Genomic DNA, 21,690 nt, shown 5'->3' with positions numbered 1-21,690 from the left:
TAGCCTGTGGTAGGGAAGTTGATAAAAATCCAAGTAGAGAAATTTGGATTTGATTTTAAAAGATATAAGGAAAGTGACAAATTTTGAATTCTGAGGACTGGCAATGAAGTGTGTCTCCTTCCTTTCAGCAAAGAGGTGGTAGACTATTGGTTTACAAAGAAACATGTATTGACAGACATGGACAATATCTTGGTCTGTTTTACTAAACTTTCTCTCTTCCATAGGATAGTTCTATGGTGGGGAGGAGTCTCATTGGGAAGAGTCAAAAATCATTAAAGTGACTTTTAGAATACATCAGGGAATTATTTGTAAGTTTTTTTATAGGGGAATGTAATTGATGAAAATAGCATTTGATGAGGATATAATGGACTAAATTAAAGCCAGAAGCAGCAGAAGATAATGCAGACGTTAGATGATCCAATGATGACTTTACAGGATAGTGTTTTCCATTTTCAAGGTTTCCTGCCCTTTATTTTTGTTTACAATGCTTTATATGCCTTCAAGTTCCTCATTTAACCTTCCTCAGCTCATCTCAACCTGTTGTAATCCTTCCTTTTATTTAAGATTCCACTCAAATGTCATCTCTATCAAAAAGTCTCATCTTGACTCTCTTAGAATTGACCTGTTTTCTAAAATCATCTCTGTATCATGATAGAATTGCAACAAACTGGTCTCCTTAACACCTGTCTTTTCTGGCTTGAATCCATTGCAAATTCAAATGTTGTTTTCAAAAGTTACAATGCCCTAAAATTGGAAATATGATTAGGAATGTGGGCCTGGAGCTAAAAGGAAAAAGCCAGAGCCAGAGATAAAGATTAAGGAGATGAGTTCAGAGAAGTATTAATTAAAGCCACAGGAATGAATAAGATTGCCAAAGGAGAGAGTGAAGAGAGAAAACAGTTATGAGGATAGAACCTAAGAAAACAGTTGTGAGGATGGAACCTTGGAAAGTTCTATATCTAGGGTATAAAATAAAGGGAAATATATATACAGGATGAAGACAAAGAGGGGAGGAGGAGAGGGGACAGAGAAAGGGAGAATCGAAAAACGTATAAAGCAGGCAAAAAAGAGAACAAGTCAACTTTGATTAATTCCCTCATTATCCATCTAGCCTCAGTTTCCACAGCTAAAAATGAACTGGCTGGACTTGATGTCCTCTAAGCATTATATTATATATTCTATAAAGGAAATAGTATTCAATTAGGACTAAAAATTAAATTAGGTTCAGGATGCATGGGATTGGAAAAGAGACAGGTAGAAGCTAAAATGGAACACTAGTAAGGAGTCTATTGTATTGTTAAGGTGAAAAATAAAGGTATCTTACCTTACCAGTCTTCTTACGCCTTATTTCCTGATATATATACTCATAGACTCAGTAATATTAGCCTTAAGATTGCTCCATGAACAAGACACTCTATCCCTCAGCTACTAGAATTTTCTCTGGCTATCACTTTTGCTTAGAATGCTCTACCACCTCAACTCTACCCATTGCCTCCCAGGGTTTCTTTTAAGTCCCAACAAAAATCATATCTTTTGGGGCAGCTAGGTGACATAGTGGATAAAGCACCGGCCTTGGAGTCAGGAGTACCTGGGTTCAAATCCGGTCTCAGACACTTAATAATTACCTAGCTGTGTGGTCTTGGGCAAGCCACTTAACCCCATTTGCCTTGCAAAAACCTAAAAAACAAGTTGTAAAAAAAATCATATCTTTTACAAGATCCTTTTCCAAAATCTCTTAATTTCAGTGCCTTCACTTTCCTGATTGTTTCCTATGTGTGTATCTTACTTTGTTTATATTTGTTTGCATGTTGTCTCTTCCATTAGATCATTAATTCCTTGAGGGCAGGGATTGTCTTTTGCCCCTTTTATATGCTCAGTACTTAGCACAATTCCTGATACAAGGTGTTTAATAAATGTTTATTCATCAATTGAAATAATGAGGGTATTAATAATAGAAAAGAGATGGTAGATACAAGAAATATTCTGGTAGTAAAAGAAAAATGACTCTGAGACTGACTGAATATGATAAAAGGGAGTAAGAAAGAGAGAATCAAGGATGGTTTCCAGGTTTCCAGTATTAATAATTAGTTAAATAATAGTGTCATTAACAAAAATAAAAGAACATGAAGAGGATAAGCTTTGGGATAAAAATCTTGTGAATTAAGATATAAACCTTAAGGTATCATGTGACAGCAAGATGATAGTGCATAATTTTGAATAAGGAATGTGAGCCTCAGAATCAAGAGGAGTCAGAGCTAGAGCTATAGTTTAGGAGTCACATACAGAAAGGTACTAGTGCAAATCACAGGAATAAATAAGATTCCCAAAAGAAATACTGTGTAGGGAATAAAACACCAAGAATTTCAAACAAATGTGTATATGTGTGATTACAAAGAGATGTGGGGAGGGAAGGAAGGAAGGAAGGAAGGAAGGAAGGAAGGAAGGAAGGGAGGGAGGGAGGGAGGGAGGGAGGGAAGGAAGAAAGAAAGGTCACAGACATCACAGTAAGAACCCCTGGTTAGAAGGATTGAAGAGAGATTGAAGATTCAAGAGAGAGGGACTATGGAGTATTATTTCCACAATCAGGAAGACAAGGAAGTTGAGCTTCAGGAAGAGACAGGAAACCAGCAACTGCTGCCAATGAAACTGAGCTTCCTTTGTCTTTGTAAATAGAGATAGATAGATAAATAGATACATACATACATATATATATATATATACATACATACATACATACACACATACATAGATAGATACATAGATGGACAGGAAAGACAATATAACTATCTTGTGATACATATAAAACTCTATATCTCTATCTTCCATCACCTGAGTCTCTATGGCAATATTGGAGAGGGGCTAAATATGTTCAATTATCTCTTCTACATTGGGAATTTCCCCATCACAGTGTTGATATAGTGTGGGTAAGCTTAAGAAATCAAATAGGAATTGTGGGAGTAAGATGGGCAATTTTTCAGATGCCACAGATGCTAGCAGACAACGCAGAAACTATGTCCAAAGACTTAAGTCAAATTTTACATTCCATGAAAGTAAAAGAAAAAAATAAGATTTCTTCTCTGACATGAAAAAATTATTTCTGGGATTTTCCAGATTTTAGGGGATGGGCATTGTAGCCCCTAACCCTTGTGATGTGGAACGGATAACTGTAAATGTTATTTCTCCCTAGCAGAATGTAGGGTCTTTAAGATCAGGAACCATGTTTGACTTTGGTTTTGTAGTCTTGAGCGTCTGCACAAGGTTAAACAAAGCCTTGTAGATTGGTTGATTTCATTAATTCATGAAAGATTAAAGACAACTGCCTGATGGTGTGTCTCTTTACATTTTTGTGATTCAGATTGCTAACAAAATATGTATCCTTTACTTTATGTATCATAGTAACAATAACAACTTTGACCATTATATTTGACTCAAATTATGTTTTCTCTCAGTTCACTAGACTAAGTCTCCACCTAATCTGGCTACCTCTGCTCAAAAATGACCTTTTAAATGGAAAAGAAGGCAAAATATTGTCTTCTCAGGAAAGAGAAGAGGGGTCAGGAGAGAGGAGAGCATTTGCAATAAAAGGACTCTTCTTTTTGTTTTACTGCTCTAGCTCTCTTGCTCTCTGTCTCTGTCTCCATCTCTTTGTCTGTCTGTATCTGACTCTGTCTGTCTGTCTATCTGTCTGTCTGTCTGTCTGTCTGTCTGTCTCTCTCTCTCTCTCTCTCTCTCTCTGTCTCTGTCTCTCTCTCTCCCTCTCTGTCTCTCCCTCTCTCTCTCTGTCTCTTGATGTCAACTTATCTGGGAGCAGTCAATTCCCTGTAAAGAGAAGGCATAAAACAAAGGAAAAGGAGAACTCCATACTAGACTTGGAGGCTGCCTTGTCAGATTCAAAGATGACATGTTTTTTATCCAAGTTTCTGCTAAAGTTTAAACTGAGGTAGAAAATGAAAAATAAAGACTACAGCCAAAAGCTCTATAAAGTTACATTTTCCAGGGGAGCACGAAGTGAGCTCCATTTTAGAGATTTGAATGTCTTCACTCATGGGTCAACACGCTAATGATTTGTAGTTAGTAGGACACCAGGAGTCTCAGTTTCTCTATCTTTAAAATGAGGGTCTTAGGCCTAGATGATTTATATGCTCTCTTTCTAATAATCTATTCTAATCGGTTGTTCAGCCCCTCTCCAATACTTCTTTTAAACAGCTAACAAAATGATCTCACTATAAAGCACTGATATGATGATGTTGTTCTCCACTCAAGAAACTTTTATAGCTTCCTATTATCTTTAGGATAAAATACAAACTCCTCTGTTTGGCTTTTAAAACCCTCCCCAATCTGAATTTATAAATTACATTTCCAAACTTACTTGCTCATTATTCTCCTTCAAGCACTATACATACTAGCAAAACCATCCTGCCTGCTCTTGCCCATGTATGGCTTTACATCTCTGTGACTTTGAAAAGACTTATTTAAGGCAAATTTCAGGAAAACCCAGAAGGACTTATATAAATTGATACTGAGTGAAGTGAGCAAAACCAGAATATTTAACACAGTTAACAGCAACATTGTATGTTGATCAGCTATGATAGATTTAGCTTTTCTCAGCAATACAATGATCAAAGACAATTCCAAAAGATTTGTGATGAAAAATGCCCTCCACTTCCAGAGAAAGAACTATGAAGTCTGAATACAAATCAAAGTATACTATTTTTACTTTCTTATTTGTTTTTTTCTTTCTCATGGCTTTCCCCTTCTGTTCTGATTCTTCTTTCACAGCATGACAAATATGAAAATATGTTTAACAGAATTGTTCCTGTAAAACCTATATCAAATTGCTTGTTGTCTTGGGGAGGGTGGGGATGGAAGAATTTTTACAAAAAAATGAATGTTGAAAATTGTCTTTAAATATATTTTGGGGGAAATGAACAATGAATTTAAAAAAAAGACTTGCTTAGAATAGCATACACCTTGTAGAATCTAAAATTTCTTCAAAGTTCATCCAGCTTCTACAGAAAGCCAGTCTTCATCTGCCCTTCCCCATACTCTTCCCTAGCAAAATTACTCTGTATAAAATGTCTGTATACATATATATATAAATATATTATATATATTATACATATATCCCAATAAAATGCAATTCCTTGAGTACAGGGACTGTTTCACCTTTCTCTTTGCATTTTCAGTGTATTGCACAGCGTTTGTCAAATGAATGTTTGTTGAATAAATTGTCAATAATCATGATACAGTCCCAAATAGTACTGAGAAATGTCTGGGGTTAAAAAAAATATAGATTTGTAGTGAGGTCAGAAAGTCACTTTGGAAATGGGTATTTTGGAGCTGAGGAAAGAATATTTAGGAGCTGAAGAAAAGGATAAAATGATCAGGAAACTTATTAAAAGGAAAAATTTTTGAGTTTATAGGATTGGGATAAGTTAGAGAGAGCAGATGTTTCAGAGACCAAAGGGAATATACTCAGATTTCTCAAGGATTAAAGCAAAAGGTCTTAGACCAAAATAAACTGGACTCAAGAGTCTGAAGAAAATTCTTCAGAGCAAACAAACTAGGAAGACATATCTCCAAAATTGGAGTCTATCTCTTAATGTTTCTATAATTGCCTAGTATATAAAAGGTAAAAATAGAAAAAGGATTGAATTTGAAGGGGGGAAAGACAGGTTCAAATCACTTTTTTTTTAAAAACACACTTAATCTCTCTATAACACTGAGCAAATCTACTCTCTGGATTTCATTATGCCCACCTGTAAATTTGGGAACTGGGGGGGGGGGGGTAATCAGACTAAGGTCCCTCCCAACCCTAAATCTAGCCTTCAGTATTATTCTTAATATTTTTCAATCAGATATTGTTGCAATCAGTGAAATAAATCAGAGATTTTGGTTTTGTTTTAACTATTTACTATGAGAGTGAGTAATATATATTTGGAGGAAGGAGTAAAGGGATTTTTAAAGTTAAAGCAAAAACAGGGTGGGGCAGGATTTAACATGAATATGAGTAAGTGAGGGTCCTAACAACTGCCTTGCATGTTCATACAGGTAGCTGTTATCTGCAATCATTATGAAGTCCTATCCACCAGGCAGTCTTACTCTTGCCTTTAGTATTCATTTAAGACAAAAAAAGTTTCATTGATGCCTCCTATTTTTATATCACACTCATTTCTGTACATAGAATTACATCATCTTTCTCAAACTGACCCTTCCTTCATAACAAAGAAAAACAGGTAAACAAAACCAAAAGCTACTGTGTCTGACAGAATGGGCATATCCTATTTCCATAATCTTCTACCACTCTGATAAGAATTGATACCTTATTAGATTTTATCAGGTCTAGGAAATTCCCCAGGTAGAAATTACTTCTACCAGGTAATATACCAGGAAATGGTTACATTATTGAACCTGGAGCCAAGAAGACCAGAATTCTGGTCAGCTAAGTGGCACAGTGAATAGAGTACCAGCCCTTGGAGTCAGAAGGACATGAATTCAAATCCAGCCTCAGACACTTAGTAATTACCTGGTTGTGTTAACTTGGCAAGTTAATGAATCCCATTGTCTTGCAAAACAAACCAAAAACAGATCAGAGTTCAAATCTGACCTCAGATAGCTTTATTTTTTTGACCAAGGCAAATAATTTAACCTCTAACAGTATTACTTTCCTCAATTGTAATGTTACTCAACTCCGAGGTTATGGGGATTAATGAGATAATATTTATAAGGTGAATTATAAATTTTAATGTGCAATACTGTTGTTCAGTTGATTTTAATCATGTCTGACTTTCCAAGATCCCAGTTTGTATTTTCAGGGAAAAATCACTAAAGAAGTTTGCCAATTTCTTTTCCAATTCAATTTACAGATAAGAAAACTGAGACAAACTGAAGTGAATGACTTGTCCAGGGTCACATAGCTATTAAGCATCTGAGGATAGATTTAAATACATGAAGATGAATATTCTTGACTTTAGTCAGTAAGAAAACAAGTAATGAAAGAAATCTCTCTGGGTTTTGTACTCTATACTTTGGGTTACTTAGCTGCCCCAAAATGCTATATAAATGCTAAATATTTCTGTTATTATCTCATCTGCAGCCACCAAATGGGCTTCCTGGAATTGGTTCAAGGACTTCCAGATCCATTAAATTCTAGATGCCACAGATTTTACCAACAATTTTACTCTTATTCAAAGTTAAGCATATAAATCAGAAATGTTAATAATATGAAGTATCTAATGTTTCTTAGTATTTTCTAGCTCAAAATAGTTTTCTAGAAATTCCTCATTTTTAATCTTGCTGTTGATCGAGGCACTCAAACCTTTCCAACCTAAAAATCTTGGAACTAGAAGACAAATTGTACCCTCTCTCTACTTCAGCAAAGAGATGGGAGACAAGTGAATAATGGTGCACACATTTTCACACAAGTTGTGTGATCCATTTTCTTAACTATTTTTACAAGGAAATGGAACAGGGAAGTGAGTGTTCCAGGAAATGATTGAGATATAATTATTAATAAGAAAGAAAAAGTAAAACCAAAGAATTCTCCAGTAACTTCATTACTGTAGCTTAAAAAACATTGTTCCACATTTGAGCTCTAAATCTGTTTCTATACTTTAGTAAATGGGAAGTACTAGAAAAATTTCAACATCAGCCTTTTATGGCAAGGATCATATGAAGAGACCACCCAATCTTTTCAATGTTAATGCAATATAGAGAATGTAAATAGCCTATATTTTATACAAATATATACAAATACAGAGATCAGAAGAAGCAATATATCTCTCTCTGAAGAATTTTAACATCAGTTGCAAGAACATGAGAGACACTGGCCCAGGACTACCCATGTTATCATCAAATAAAGAACTGTGTTCTACAAAAAAAAAAAATAGAATTGCAGTAACACAAAGGAAACTTGAGATGTACCACTCTAGAGACATCCCTATTCCAAATGTTTAAATGGATGATTTGAGCTCAACCTGTGTTAGAGTCTTCTTTGTTCATATTGTACTGATCAGTCATAGTCAGCCATACTGTGCCTTAATTCCACCATTATGATATCATTGGTCCACTTTGAAAACAAAAAATGAACAAAAACATACAGAGAAATAAATGAATAAGCTGTTCACTGTGGCAGGAGTTCATAGAGACAGCTAGGTAATACTGTGGCTAGAGCATTGGACCTAGAATCAGGAAAACCCAGTCTTAGATATTTACTAACTATATGACACTTGACAAGTCACTATCTGCCTCAGCTCCCTCATTTTTAAAATAGGCTTAATAATATCACCTGCTATGTAGGGCTATTGAAAAAAATTGAGTTCTTTGCAAACTTTAAAGTGAGACATAATTGTTAATTATTACTCAATAATAAACAGTGTAGTGAATTACTAGAGACTAATACATCTCAATAACTGCTTTGAACCTCAACTTTGGGGCAGTCTATGTTACTTGAACAAAAGAGCAGTGACTTATGGAAGTGATGGTAAAAGAAAATGTTTCTCTGTCAAATGGTGCCTTAAAAGGATGGGCTTGTATTTAAACCACACCTTTCCCTCAAAACTGGAGTAAAGCAAGTTAGTCTTAAGCTTTTCTCATACCCATTCTTTAGAGTCTCAGCTTGGCTCCTTTTGTATTATTGTTTCTCCTCTACAGACTATTGAATGTCCCTTAAATACAGGTCTGCTCATAGTTTCAATATCCCAGGTCAGGTATCGAGAAGTCAGACATTTATCTCACTGAGCTTGAAAAAGCAGTTGCCTCAATTGATTAAAATGAGTTGCTCTAATTTTCAAGACAAATTTCACCACAAACAGTGGTATCCTGGGGTCTTCTCTGTAAATGTCACCCTAGCAAGAACAAATAAGATTTTTTTTTGGCCAAACCATGAATTGATTCTTTCTGCTTAATTTGGGATCTTTGATTAACCTAAAGTACTGAGCAGAAAGAGAATTGCAGAGGACAGGGGGGAAATTTTATGTAACTAATCGTTTTCCTGATTTGATATATTATTTCTATTGTAGGACCATTTCCTTAAGAAGATCTTCACCAATTTGATGAACCTAAAGTGATGTTACTCCTGAGGTGATGCATGATGACTTCAGTGGTTAACCTTTTAGAAATAATAATGGTGACTGATATTTATAAAGGGCTTTACTATTTATGAATAGCTTTCACAACAATCCTGTAAGGTAAGGACCAAAGGTCTTATTATCCACATTGATAATGATTAGTAAACTGAAGCTCAGGGAATGCAAGTGCTTTGCCCCTATTAACACAACCAGGAAATTCTAGAGGCACTGCCTAGTATGAAGTTCTGCTCTCTAGCTATCCAACATGCCTACATTTGAGTAAAAGAAACCTTTATTCTTACAGAAAATACATTTATTCAACAATTCCTGAGCATCACAGAATGAATACTTAACTCATAAGATTTAAAGCTGGAAAGGACCTTAGCTATCATCTAGCTTGATCTTTCTCTTAAAATAATTATAGTGACTGACAATTTTTTAAACTGTGTTCATGATTTCATTAGAGGAAAAAAATTCCCTCTAGTACAGATAAAAAAATTCTTCTCTGGCTTATTATCTGTTTATTTTAGGTTTTTGCAAGGCAAACAAGGTTAAGTGGCTTGCCCAAGGCCACACAGCTAGGTAATTATTAAGTGTCTGAGACCAGATTTGAACCCAGGTACTCCTGACTCCAAGGCCGGTGCTTTATCCACTACGTCACCTAACCGCCCCCTCTGGCTTATTATCTTACAACTGTCTGGAAAATTATCGAGACACAAATGCAATGTCACACAACCTAATTAGGATTCAAATCCAGTATGCTTTTATTCTATAGATTAAACTCCTACTATGTGCAAGCACTGAAGATTCAAAGACAAAAATGAAACAATAGATTAGAGGTTTACTTTCTTTTGATGAACTCAATATATAGAGAAAAGAACAAGCAAGAATTTTTAAGGCAGGAGAAAATATTAACAATTGATGGGAAAGAAGAATTTAACAAGCATCCCAGATCCTGAGTTATCAATCTAAACTGTGTTCTTAACTCTCCTGGAGATTCCTGGGTCTGGAAGGAGAGCCAAAGATGTTTGTAGTTTTCTTAATAGGTGTGTGATTTTACTCCTTTTAACCTCTGTGGTATCAGACATACAGACAAAAAAAAAGGTGATTTCTGAGTTGAAAATTTAAGGATCTAACTTTTCTAAGTGGAAAGACTAAGGAGAAAATGACATTCAGCACACCCTAGACAAAAGACTAGAAGGAACCTATCCAGAGAGCAGGATAGCATTCCTACAAAACCCAAAAATTTCCACAACCAGCAAACATTACTGTATTTCATCTCCCAGGCAGCCCATAGCCCCTCCTTTCAGAGCTTTTAATATGCAATACAGCAAGACCATGGGAGCCAAGATTTTGTACTAATAGAAGCATGCTTGGATATTAAGGTAAATTAAAAATTTGGGTAACATGAGAAACACAACATGACCACTTAGGTAACCAGCACAATAATAAATATTTAATGGTGCATGCTTAACTTTTTTATTATTCAAAAAAAATGTCCATGTAATTGTATTTTCACTTTGAGAATCTCACATGAGTCTATATTTCCAGTCCACAGCTGTGAAAAGTAGCCTGTCAGCCTCCCAGCCGTCTGGGACCTCCTTCAGTCTTGCTGTCAGCTCAGTATCAGTTGGCCAGGGAGCACATCCCCAGACAGAGAAATGCTTAATTGACCACAGAGGAGACCTGGCAGGGCTTATCTCCTATTGCCCCTTTATGAGAGGAGACACCTGTGAGGTTGATTTATGCACTGAGTACTTAAATTTCATTGATTGAGTTTATTATTTCCATGGTAAATGAAGTCTAGCCACTAATGTTTCTACTTAGACAAGAAGACCAGACTGAAGAGGGAGACAGTCTGGATAGCAGGGTGGGATAGTTGTTAGACTAAAAATTGGGAAACAGACCCTACAGCTGACTCTGCCACAGTCCCATCAGGGCATGTCACTGAAGGTTGTCTGGGTTTTAAGAAAACTGAAATCAGACCAGCAGCTGCTCTCTCTCATAGAGTTGTTGTGAAGATTAAATGAGATCATGGAGGGTTAGGGCTTTGGCAACTTTAAAACAATTCACACTTGCAAGGCATCACTGGAAACATAGTGTTGACTAGCAAAGTGCTTCTGAAATGGTTTCAGTCAATTATTAAAGTCATAATACTCTTAAAAAACTCTTGACCTTTTCTTAAGGCTAGCATCACCCATCAGTCAATCAACAAGCAATTATTAAGCACCTGCTTTGTAGCAGACACAGTTCAAGGAACTGAGAATATCAAAACAAAAGAAAAACAAAGAGCCAACTCCTGCCTTCAAGGTCTAGCCTTGAAATCCAACCAAGGGAAACAACATATATAATTTATTATGTACATGTATTTTATATGCATGTTGTTTTACATATATATATATATATAGAGAGAGAGAGAGAGAGAGAGAGACATATACATATATCTAGATATACATATAAGTTATTGCAGTAGATAATTTTCCAGTTCTGATGTCAGGAAGAACTGAATTCAAATCCAGTCTTAGATAGTTATCAGCTGTGTGACATTAGGCAAATTAATTAATATTTGCTTCAGTTTTCTTATCTGTAAGAAAGGAAATATAATAGCACTTGCCTCTCAGAGTTATTGTGAGGATCAAATGAGATAATAACTGTAAAGTATTTAACACATATGTACCTGATAAAAGGCTTAATATTATAAAATTGTTAGCTATTATATAAATTTACTACTGTTTTATGTATTTATTTTATTTTGCTAAATATAATATGTAGTTATTATAGAGATTTATTTTGTATACGGTTTGTATACAGCTACATATTACTGTAGCTGGATACAAACCAGATACAAAATAGATTCAAAGATGATTGGAGAAGGATATTTGTAACTCTGATAACAAATCAAATCCTTAGTGAGAAATAGGAAAGAAGATGACATTTAAAGGAAAAGTAGATGGGGATGACAAATTAATTTCATTAAAGGGAAATGTTGAGATTGAGAGATATGAGTTTTAATCTCAGCTCTACCACTAACAAGTTGTAAAAACCTTGATTAAATCTAATTTCTGGTTTTGCTTTTAAATCTTTTCATAATTGACCATTCTACTATTCCAGTCCATTACTGTCCTTCAAGCATTCTTTGGTAAAGCAGTTTTGGTAAAACTACTCTCCTTGGGGTTCCTGGTGGTGCAATGGATATAGCACTGGGCCTGGAGTAAGAAAGACCTGAGCTCAAATTAGAACTTAGGTACTTATTAGTTGTGTGATCCTGCACAAGTCACCTAACCTCAATTTCCTCATCTGAAAATGAGTCTAATAATAGCACCTACTTCTCAATGTTGTTTTGATGATTAAATGAGATGATATTGTAAAGTGCTTTGCACAGGACCTTTGCACACAGTAGGTGCTGTATAAATGTTTGTTCCCTCTTTCCTTCATAGTATATGTTATTCACTCCCTCTCCCCATTTGCTTCTAATTTTTATAGATATTTCATACTTACTTTTCTGGTTCATGTTGTTTTCCCCCAATAAAATGAAATTTCCTTGAGGGAAGAAAATAGTTTGCTTTTATCTTTGTATATTCAGATCCTAAAAGGAGATGACACATAGTAAGTAATTAATAAATACTGTTAACAAATGAATAAATTATTGGTATGTAAATTCCAAAGGCTTGCAACAACACTTACAATAGAGGTTTTTAATCTGATGTCTATGGATTCCTTGGTTTCAGGGAGTCCATTAACTAGGATAGAAAAAAAAAAACTGTTGTATTTTTATTTTCACTTATCTCCAGTTGAAATTAGGTATTTAGTTTTTATTATGAATTTTTATAAAATCATTCAGAAAAATCTTCATCATGCTAAAGGGAATCCATGACACACAAAAAGAGATTAAGGAGACTTGATTTAGAATCTTAGATTTACATGTCCAGTGATCCTAGTGTCCTCAAAGGACAGAGTCAGAAACAAATTTGGAGAATACATAATTGGCACAAAGATGAATCATACTTCATAGCTTCACTATTATGCTCACTTGAATGCGTGCATGCATATACATATGTACACATATCCATTTTAGTATATAATAGTCATAGGTTCATTAGCAACTTGACACATAATCTAAATAAAAAAACAACAGTCCAGAACTCTCCAACAAAACATCATGATACATAAAGAAAGGAATACTTTTGACTGAACACTACAAGCTCCATTTACTACAATCAATCTTTCCCCCATGTGCATTCTGCCATTCCTTACTATATCACACACTGGCTTTCACCAGACCTTTCCTATATACATATTTTCTCACATGCAAATGCAAAGAAATTTCCACTAGGAACAATAATTATTATGCTCTGGCAACCAAGATGAAAATCAGTTCACATACTGCATAAATAGAAGAGTCTCCAAGAATAAGAATGAAATGATGAGGAAACAGCATAATACAGTCAGTGTATAGGAAGTTAGACTTAGGATCAGGAAAACTCAGATTCAAATCTTGTCTCAGAAAACTAGTAGCTATGGCACCAGACAAGTTACTCATCTCTAGTCTCAGATTCCTCATTAGCCATCTTATTTAGACTAGATGGGAGCTAAGGTCCATTCCAGTTCTAAATCTATGACTAGATTCTAGACCACTCTGCCCCAGTAAGGCGGTATAAGATCAACATCTATCTACTGAAGCATGTGCAGAGGGAAGAACCTAGGATCAGAAGATTGATGACACACTGATTTACACATATTTTTATTAAGGAATTAGAGGGAGTATTCAATCTTTTCTAAATTATTTGAAGAGCTGCACAGAAGAGTAAAACAAATTGTTTTATTAATAGATTCAAAAAAATTTAGGTATAAAGCACCCTAAAGTTAATCTATTCCAGAGTTCTTAACCTTTTTGTGTCACGTATCCTTTGAAAGTCTGATGAAATAAAGAAGAAAGGAAAAAGAAAAATGGAAAAAAAGAAAAGAGAACTCTACAAGAAAATTATGAAACATTGAGTAAAGAAACCAACTCCTTTAAAAGTAAAAATAACTACCTGGAAAAAGAATATAACTCATCAAAAAATAAAATCAACTACCTGGAAAAAGAATGCAACTTATCATAAAGTCAAATCATCCAACTGGAAAGGGAATGCTACTCAGCAAAAAGTAAAATTAACCAAATGAAAAAGAAAACCCAAAAACTAACTGAAGAAAATAAAAACTCTAAAAATTAAAATTGGAAAAATAGAAAGTACTGAATCTATGAGTCACTGAGATTCCATCAAACAAAATTAGCTGGCTGAAAAAATTGAGGAAAAACAAGCAATCTAGGAAATAGATCCAAGAGAAATAATTTATAAATTAATTTGTCTACCAGTGAGCCTAGATCAAATAAAGAGCCTGAAAAAAATCTTTCAGGAAATTCTTATGGAAAACTGTCTAATATACTTGATCAAGAAGACAAAATAGAAGACAAAGAACACATCCCTCTCAGAATTAAATAAATCTAACCATAACTTACAAGAAGAAGTAAATTAAATACAAAGAAAGCACAATCAAAATTACACAGAACTTAACAGCTTCAACATTAAAGGATTGGAGGCTCTGTATATGATATTTCAGAGAGTTAACAACCTTGGATTACCATCAAGAATTTACAGTTCTGCAAAATTCAGCATATTCTATTGGGGAAAAGAAGTTTTAATGAAATAGAGAACTTCCAAATTTTCTGATAAAAAGACCAGAACTGAACAGAAAATTCAATCACCAAATACAAGACTCAAGAGATACATGAAAAGGTAAATAGAAAGGGGGGGGGAAACAAATGCTATTCAAGATCATTTGGTTGTATACAACCCTACAAGGGAAGATAACACTTCTAATTCTTGAGAATTTTATTTCTCTTAGGATAGTTAAAGAGTTGAATATACTTGAAGGGATTATATTTCATGAATATGAGTATAATTAGTTTTTGTTCTTTTTTAATGAAGACAAAAATGGCATCACTATGTTTGAGCCAAATTCCAGTATATTCAACTGTTGCTGATCAGATCAGTACAAGCTCAGAATGCTCTGCCACAGGTTGGGTAAAAATAGTCCGGGTGAATTTACATATGTTACATTTCCTTTGGGCTACTTTAATTCTGCCTCGCTCATAAAGTCAGTACTTTCTTTGATAAGGGTACCCTATGCTGGGCTGTCCTGTACCAGTGTCTCCTATATCTTACAATCAATTCAAAAGTTCTTAAGAGACCTTTGAGTCATTAGAGTTCTTAGAGGCTCTATACATAATTAAATCAGAAGTGACTTTAGTTCACTAGAAATATTGGCTAAGGAGGGTTGTAGGGGGCAGAGCATGGAAGCTTATGTAGAAGGGTTGGACATAAATAGTTTAGGAAGTAATCTTACCTTAATCCATACTTTAACTCCAGACTTAATCCATACTTTTAGTACTATGGGGTGCTAAAGGGACAAAGGGAGAGAGTGAACCTCATTCTTTGGGTGTGGGAGGGTTGTCTGGCTATGGTTGGAATACTATAGTGGAGGGAGAGAGTGTACTTAGAAGGACTGAACATGAAAATATCCCGAAGAGACTTTTCTTTGCTTGACAGTTTGGCTACAGTTAGAGGGAGTGGACTTGGGGGGTGGTGGTAATATAAATGGTTCTTAAAATGATTTGGCTTTGTATGATGCTTTGGTTCATGAAGATTGTGTGTCCTTGGAGGGTACTTGATGGGAGGTAAGGTATACAGTGATTATAAATTGATGTGATTTATGACTTTTGAGAAGTAGATTTCTAACAAGACAGAAGAGGGGAGAGTTCCTAGTGAATATGAAGCAATACTGCTTATCAATCAAGCAATCAAGCAATCTTTGACAATAGTTCCATCTGGACAGATAAAAGGTATATATTTTGACAAACGAGTTGTTAAGTATAAGACAAGTTTAAATAATAAAAAAACATAAGAACAAGGACTATAAAAGAGAAGGCTAGGCATTAGTGGATAAACAACAGCAAAAGAGGCACAAAGATTTACAGTAGAGGGAAAGAAGGGTGGGTGTGACCCAAATCTACCCAATACAGATAGGGAATAACAAGCATTCCCAATTGGATTTAAAAATTCTAACCTACCCTACAGGGAAATGGAGAGGGAGAGAAGGGGAATAAAGAGGAAGAAGAGACTGATAAAAGGGAAGGAGAAAGTGAAAGTGAAAGTTAAAATTTAAAAGAAAAGTTAAAGGGGAAAAGGAGCATAACACTGGTAAGCAGGAAGAAGGAAAAGGGAAGGGAAAAGTATAAAGAGGGAAAGACAGCATGGAGGGAAGAAAACAGAATTAGTAATCTTAACTATGTGAATGGGATGAACTCTCCCATAAAACAGAAGCACACAGTAGAATGTGATTAAAAACTAGAATCCTATAGTATTTTATTTACAAGAAACACATTTGAAGCAGAGATACACATAGTGTAAAGGTAAAAGGCCAAAGCAAAATATTTATACATCAGCAGAATTTTAAAAAAATCAGGGTTAGTGGTCCTAATCTAAGACAAAATAAAAGGAAAAATAGATCTCATTGAAACAATTAAGGAAGGAAACCACATCTTCTTAAAGGTACCATAGGCAATTAACTTATAGATTATTAAATATATATGCACCAAGTGATATATCATCCAAATACTTAGAGGTGAAGCTGAATGAAATTAAAGGAGTCATGGAAAAACTTTAATACTATGGGACCTCAACCTCCCTCTCTCAGAATTAAATAAATCTAACCATAAAATAAACAAGAAGGAAGTTAAGAAGGTGAATAAAATTTTAGAAAACTTAAATATAATAGACCTCTGAATGGGAATAGAAAAGAATATTCTCTTTGAAGTATATGGCACCTATACCAAAACTGATCATGTACTGGAGCAAAAAAACTCTTATAATTAAATGCAGAAAAGCAGAAATAATAAAAGCTTGCTTTTCATATCATGATGTAATAAAAATTAAATGTAATAAAGGGCCATAGAAAGATAAACCAAAAATTAATTTGAAACCAAAAGAATTAATTTTAAAGAATTAGTGGATCAAACAGCAAATCATAGAAATAATCATTAATTCTATCCAAGGAAATGATAACAATTATACACATACCAAAATTTATAGGATGGAGTCAATTTTCAGGAGAAATTTTATATCTCTAAAGCTTATATGAATAAAATAGAGAAAGACAAGATCAATTGAATTGGGTATATAACTACAAAGCTAGGAAAAAGAACAAATTAAGGATCCCTAATTAAATACCAAATTTGAAATTCTGAAAATCAAAGGAGGGATTAATGAAACTAAAAGCAAGAAAACTATTGATCTAATAAGTAAAACTGAGTTAGTTTTATGAAGAGAACCAATAAAATAGATAAACCTTTGGTTAATCTGATTTTTTTAAAAAAAATATCAAATTACCAGTAACAAAAATGAAAAGAATAAACTCACCACTGATAAGGAGGAAATTAAAGAGATAATTCAGAGCTATTTTTCCCAAATCCTTGCCAATAAATTTGACAACCTGAGTAAAATGGATGAATATTTACAAAATTGCAAACTACTCACATTAACAGAAGAGGAAGTAAAATACTTAGATAACCCCATTTCAGAAAAAGAAATTGAAGAAACCATCAATAAAATCCCTAAGAAAAAAATCTCCAGGTCCAGTTGAATGCACAAGTGAATTCTAACATTTAAGGAACAATTAATTCCAATTCTACATAAACTATTTAGAAAACTAGGAGTTTTGTCAAATTTCTTTTATAATACCTTTATGGTACTGATACCTAAACCAAGAAGAATCAAAACAGGCAAAGAAAATTATGTGTCAATCTCCTTAATGAACATTGTTGCAAAAATCTTAAGTAAAATTTTAACAAAGAGATTACATCATGTTATTATTCAGATTATATACCACGATCAGGTAGGATTTATAACTTGCAGGGAGGGATGGTTCAACATTAGGAAAACACTCAATGTAATTTAACATATCAATAGCCCGAACCAACAGAAATCCTATGATTATCTCAATAGATGCTGAAAAAGCCTTTGATAAAAATACAACATCATTCCTATGTATGCACTAGAGAGTATAGGAACAAACAGAATTTTCCTTAAAATAATGAGCAGTATCTATCTATCTAAAAACCATTATCAAATATTATATGTAATGGGTATATACTAGGAGTATTTCCAATAAGATCAGAGATGAAACAAGGGTACCTATTACCACCATTACTATTCAATATAATATTAAAAATGTTAGCTTTGGGGCAGCTAGGTGATGCAATGGATAGAGAACCAGCCATGGAGTCAGAAGGACCTGAGTTCAAATTTGATCTCAGACACTTATTAATTACCTAGCAGTGCAACCTTAGGCAAGTCACTTAACCTAATTTCCTTGCCAAAAAGAAAAAAGAAATGTTAACTTTAACAATGAGAAAAAAAGAAATTCAAGGAATTAGAATTGGCAATGAAGAAGCAAAGCTTTCACTCTTTGCAGATAATATGATAGTATACTTAGAGATTCCTAGAAAATCATTTTTGATCAAATCCGGTCTCAGACACTTAATAATTACCTAGCTGTGTGGCCTTGGGCATGCCACTTAACCCTATTTGCCTTGCAAAAAAAATCATTTTTGAAACTTCAGCAAAGTAGCATGATATGAAATAAACTCAGATAAATCATTAGCATATATATATGTATATATATGTATATATATATATATATATATATATATATATATATATATATATATAAACAAAACCCAAGGGCAAGAGACTGAAAGAGAAATTCTATTTAAAGTAGTTGAAGAAAACATGAAATACTTAGGAATCTACCTCCCAGGACAAACCCAGAAACTTTATGAACAATTACAACACATTTTTCACACAAATAAAGTCAGATCTAAACAATTGGAAGAACATCAATTGCTCATGGTTGAGTCAAGCTAATATAATAAAAAATGATAATTCCACCCAAACTAAATAATTTATCCAGTGTCATACCAATCAAACTACCAAATAACTATTTTACATAGATAGAAATAATAGTAACAAAATTTATCTGGGGCATCAAGAAGTCAAGAATATCAAGGGAACTGATAAAAAAAATGTAATAGAAGGTGTCCTAGCTGTACCAAATCTAAAGCTATAACTATAAAGTAGCAGTCATTAAAACTTCCTGGTACTGGTTAAGAAATAGAGTAATGAGGGGCAGCTAGGTGGCACAGTGAGGGGCGGCTAGGTGGCACAGTGAATAGAGCACCGGCCTTGGAGTCAGGAGTGCCTGGGTTCAAATCTGACCTCAGATACTTAATAATTACCTAGCCGTGTGGCCTTGGGCAAGCCACTTAACCCCATTGCCTTGAAAAATCTAAAAAAAAAAAAAAACAGAGTAATGAGGGATGGCTAGTTGGTACAGTGGATAGAGCACCAATCCTGGAGTCAGGAGTACCTGAGTTCAAATCTGATCTCAGACACTTAATAATTACCTAGCTGTGGACAAGCAACTAAACCCCATTTGCTTGCAAAAACGTAAAAAAAAAAAATAGAGTAATGGACCAGGGGATTAGGATAAGTACAAAGAAACAGTAGTAAATGATTATAGTAATCTATTGTTTGACAAACCCAAAGAAAGTAGCTTCTGGAATAAGAACTCATTATTCTACAAAAAATGAGAAAACTGGAAAACAATATTGCAAAAACTAGGCATAGACCAACATCTCACACCCTATACTAAAGTAAGGTTAAAATGGGTACAGGATTAGACATAAAGGGTGATACCACAGACAAATTAACAGATCAAGAAATACTCTTATCTGTCAGATCTATGGAAAGGAGAGAAATTTATGTCCAAAGAGTACATTATAAAATGCAAAATGGATGATTTTGACTATATTAAATCGAAAATTTTTTGCACTGATGAAACCAATGTTGCCAAGATTAGAAGGAAAACCACTAAGTGCATTAAGAGGTATTCCTTGGGTCCTCTTGATATACTGTAATCAACTCAATTTCAATCTAATAATACACTTCTCTGACAGCATCCTTTAAGGGACTTTTCCTGCATAATTCCATTTGTTTTTTAGTTTTTGCAAGGCAATGGGGTTAAGTGGCTTGCCCAAGGCCACACGGCTAAGTAATTATTAAGTGTCTGAGGCCGGATTTGAACTCAGGTACTCCTGACTCCAAGGCCAGTGCTCTATCCACTGCCCACCTAGCCGCCCCTATAATTCCTTTTTGAATTGTGTTTCAGTCTGCTCATTTCAATCACACAACTCTCTTTTGTCCCTTTATTGCTCCTCAGCTTCAGTTAGAATGTCCCATGACTCACAACCACACAGTAATACTTGGAAGAACATTGGTGTTGAGAAGATTTTTCTTTGTTTTAGAGAGAGGTGACATAGTGAATAGAACACTGGGCTTGGAATCAAGAATACTCATGTTCATGAGTTCAAATCTAGTCTCAAACACTTACTAGGTGTATGACCCCAGGCAAATCACTTTATTCTGGTTGCCTTAGTTCTTCTTCTATAAAATGATTTGGAGAAGGAAATGGCAAGACTGGTATCATTGGCAAGAAATCCCAAAAGGATTTCTAACAAATAGCAAAAATACCATTCATGCATACTAAGGTCAGTCAGTAAATAAAAAAACATTTATTATATACTTACTTTGATGAAGATAAAGAAAAATAGGAGACATCTCCTGATTTCCCCCGTGTTACTGTACCCAATCTATTATCAATTACTTTGTTTTAATTTTGTATGTATGCATGTGTGTGTGTGAGAGAGAGAGAGAGACAGACAGACAGACAGACAGAAACAGAGACAAAGACAGAGACAGGGACAAAAAGACAGAGAAGGAGAGAAACAGAGAGAGAGAGACTGCACGTTTATTTATGTACAGTGAATTTGATGGTAAGCACATTTAGGGCAGAGGCTAATTCTTTGTGTTTTCATATCCAAAGCTCCTTGCACAGATGAACACAGAATGACAAAACAGATCTCAGATCCTCCTTAATCCAAGATCAGTACTGATAAATTATGGATGGCAGGCCATTATTGAACACATGTCCTTAATAAATGCTTCTAGAATTGAATTAATTTGAATTGTATTTGACAGAATTTCATCCCTTTCCATAACTCTCCAAATTTCTTTGACTCCTTTCTGTCTTTCATTTTTCTTTTCTTTTTACATTGTTAAAGTCACTATATATATATATATATATATATATATATACATATATATATTTAAAGTCACTATATATATTTTTTTCATATATATAGATATAGTGGAAGAACATTGGTGTTGAGAAGATTTTTTCATATATATATATATATATATATATATATATATATATATATATATATGCCATAGTTGTGGTTCTACTGATTTGCAGTTTTTCCTAATATAATATTTTATGCATTTTCTTTTATAATTCATACAATCTATTTATTGGTTTTAATACAGTATAATATTATATTTATAAACCATACTTTATTTTTATTAATCTTATTTTTAATTTATGAGATAAAATAAGCATTTCTATAACATAGTATAATAAAAAAAATGACTGCACCTGGAAATGCAAATCTATTATGTACAAT

General features: G+C 34.1%; 1 long non-coding RNA gene across 1 annotated transcript in view; it reads right to left on the bottom strand.

Annotated features, from left to right (window-relative positions):
• Nucleotides 1-11,985: 11,985 nt before the first annotated feature.
• Nucleotides 11,986-21,690, bottom strand: part of LOC141508443 (uncharacterized) — a 142,923-nt gene continuing 133,218 nt past the window's right edge. Inside the window, exons 5-6 of the long non-coding RNA XR_012474418.1 lie at nucleotides 12,753-12,808; nucleotides 11,986-12,654 (exon numbers count right to left, since the gene is read on the bottom strand). This is a non-coding gene — a long non-coding RNA (uncharacterized LOC141508443). The remainder of the gene's footprint in view (nucleotides 12,655-12,752; nucleotides 12,809-21,690) is intronic.

This window comes from Macrotis lagotis, chromosome 1 (assembly GCF_037893015.1).
Source record: "Macrotis lagotis isolate mMagLag1 chromosome 1, bilby.v1.9.chrom.fasta, whole genome shotgun sequence".
In the NCBI taxonomy this organism is placed as follows: domain Eukaryota; kingdom Metazoa; phylum Chordata; class Mammalia; order Peramelemorphia; family Peramelidae; genus Macrotis; species Macrotis lagotis.
Note: the sequence above shows the minus strand (reverse complement) of the source record. Positions and strands in the feature narration are given on the sequence as shown.